This window comes from Filicampus tigris, chromosome 11 (assembly GCF_054856515.1).
Source record: "Filicampus tigris isolate MCC_2025a chromosome 11, RoL_Ftig_1.0, whole genome shotgun sequence".
NCBI classification, from domain to species: domain Eukaryota; kingdom Metazoa; phylum Chordata; class Actinopteri; order Syngnathiformes; family Syngnathidae; genus Filicampus; species Filicampus tigris.
The window spans coordinates 14,975,990-14,979,208 of record NC_141227.1 but is presented as its reverse complement, the minus strand read 5'-3'; positions in this window follow the sequence as shown (position 1 = coordinate 14,979,208).

The window sequence follows — 3,219 nt, the reverse complement described above, 5'->3', positions numbered from 1 at the left end:
CGTCTGAGGAGGAACAAACACCTGTGGGTCACTTTTATCAATTAAAAACGTGTTTTGAAATGTCCAATTCATCCTTGTTCTAATCCAGCCTTTGTTTGATGTTATTTTTAGAATATATAGTGGGAAAATTAAAAACATAAATGCTAAAAACTGTTGTGTTGTTTTCCTAAGCCACTAACTGGTTAGCTTTGGATTTTCAACAGATTGGGTTACTTTTAGGTTGGATTTGGGCTGTCTGAATAGCTGAAGCTGGTCGCCATTTTTGGACAGTTTTGTGAACTGAAGTTGAAGTCAATTTAATGCTTAGACAAACTGGATGTATCAATGGGTAACACCACTGACTCTTGGATCAGGGTTAAAATTCTTGTTAAAGTGGACACATCCAATGTGAAAAGTTACTGCCAAACATGTCATGGGAGCTGCTTCTTTAAACACAGCTATACTGAAAATCCGGTAACCAATTTCTTGGTAGTTAACTCATCAATACAGGTAGTTTTTTACCCCTTGTTGGATCAAAGTTTTGGCCAATGTGCAGGGTGAAATATTTAACCCAATATGACCCCAAAAATGTAGTTATTTTGTAGCAAACAACAGGGGGTGACAAAGGGGGTCAAATTTACCCAAACAATGGTCGGCCCCTTTTTGACCCATAATTTTGTTATTTTTGACCCAAGTGTTTTTTGTAGAAAGGTGACTTTCACGTCTAATCAATTTAGCTTTCAATGCACCCAAGATGCATGTTAGCTAGCGTGCCGGCAGAAAAGCCACACAAGCACGGGGAGAGCGTGCAAACCCCACACAGGAAGACCACAGCCGAGAGTCGAACCCCAAACCTGAGAACTGTGAGTCAGACGTACTAACCACTAGCCCACCATTCTGTTCTCCCCACGCCAAATATCATTACATGTAATTAGGCAGCGGTTGACTACTTTTTACCTTTGCATGATAGTTAAAGATGTTAAAAAGTGTGACGCATAGTCGACTCATCTTCACTAAGCCTCACTGTCTACTTCCCGATGCACTACAGCACTACAGCTTTGATTGTTCTTCTTTCTTACACTTTCAAAAAAATAAAATATAAGTCATAATGTTGTCATAGAAGACAGGTGATTTAATTTCAGTATTGGGTGAACGCTTGATTTATTTTTGTGAATATCACTGTTGAATGCTGAATGATTAGAGATGAGAAGAGGCCTAATTTTTAAAAGAGCAACAATGACATCTTCTGGAGAAGCACACCGGCTGCTTGGTTGCAGAATAAAACCACCAATTATGCTTATCAATATTGTATATCGTCACTGTCCTGTGAAAAACACTTATCTCCAATTTTGGAAACTTTTTTTAATTTTCACTTTAATGCGATGTCTGTAACGCGGAAACATGATTCAGGTAAAAATAAGAAAATGAAAAAAAATGGAGATACTGTAAGTGTTTTCACATGACAACGACGATATGTGAATTAATAACTGTTTTTGTATTAACGTGCATTTGACTCAAATGTATTCATTTACAAGCTAATGCCAGTCACTCAGTGCCCGTTTGTATTGCAAGCCGCATGAAAACTCTAGAAACCGGTGGTAAAGGTTTTAATTGGATATAAACAAGCGCCGGCACTCACAATGTGGTCCCGGACTCCAAAAGTAAAATCACAACAATGCTTCAAAGTATGGGGGGAAAACAATTTACCAAAACACCTGATGCAACACATCAATACAAATGAGACCAATAGAAGAAATGCAAAATATTAAAGGTGAATGCAAAGTGAAAGTTCACTGACCTGACAAGCAGCTATGTGTGTCTATGCAGTCTTGGAGGTCTTGAGTGAAGGAGTGTGTCTGCAAAAAAAATCTCCTCTCACTTCAATCCCTCCTTCTCCATATATCTCCTCCCTGACTCCCTCTCTCCCTCCCTCCTTTCCCTTCACATCACTCTCGTGCAAAGAACATAAAGCTTCAGATTGTGCCTTTGTTGATGAGATAAGATGCCCAACTCCATACAGCTGCTGAGGAGGGTTTGGTTATTTTTGCGGACAAGTGTAATTGTAGTGCAGAGTGAAGTGAATGGAAACGGGAGCGAGAAGGAGTAAACAATTCATTCCATTCACGAAGGAACAACGTCTTTGCCAATTGTTTTTACAGCAGCACAATGACTTCTGCCAGTCCCAAGCCTTGGCGGAAGAATGTCACAATCATGAGGCATCACTTCAAGCTTCAGCCTCTAGGGGGTGTCTGTGGATATAACAAGTCTACACACCCTTGTTTAAATGCCAGATCCAGGTGATATAAAAGAAAATTATTTCTGCTTCAGCGATGGCAAGCCCCGCATGGGGTTCAACCTCCCTGATTTTAATGAAAAGAAGGGATGCCGCTACGATTAGCCGGGAGTCGGCTACGTTCCATCCAACAACGGCGCAAATTCCCCGTTACACCCAATTCTAACTATGCAAAGTCTGGGGAAAAAAAACAAAAGAAAACTCCACTCGTACGCAGTTGCATTGCACTTTGCGCTAGAATACAATACGAAAATAGGACCCTTAGCCTTAAGATTGGTTAACCGTGTATTTATACTTGAGTCGTTTAAAAAGAGGTTTAAAAAAATTACATCTTATACTCATTAACTGTTAACTTGTTTTTACACTTGTGAGACAATTAGATGAATAAGGTGCTTTGTAAACCAAAGTTACGGCTGAGATTTAAGATTTTTATTTTGTTTTGTTTCTTCCTCTTAACCTTATTTTTAACACTTGTACAAACTTACGAAAGGCGTTTGAGGTTTATCCTCGTGACATAAAAATGTAAATGTATTAAGCTTTCGGAATTCCTCTTGTCAAGACTTGACTCGACTCTTTTAGATTCAATGTTTTGTCTATGGATTTTTTTTTTGTACCTCAACACTGGTTTGCAAATTTTTTGCACTGGTGTGCTAACTGTGTTAACAGTGTTTAACTTATTTTTACACTTGTATGACATTTATGAATGTTATTGCTTTAACTCATTTTTTTTCTTCTATTGACTACCCTTGTTTACACTGCTGTTACACATAAGTTAAAAATTGCTGTAAGCCTTTGCCATTAGTTTTTCATCTTCAGTGTTTTAACTCATAAAAGTGGTTCATGTCTGTTGAGCATGTTAAAGAGAAACACAAATCTCCATTGCGTTACGGAACGTTAAGCTTGTTTCATTTTAACGATTCAGTGTTCACAATGATTTACTTCTTTTT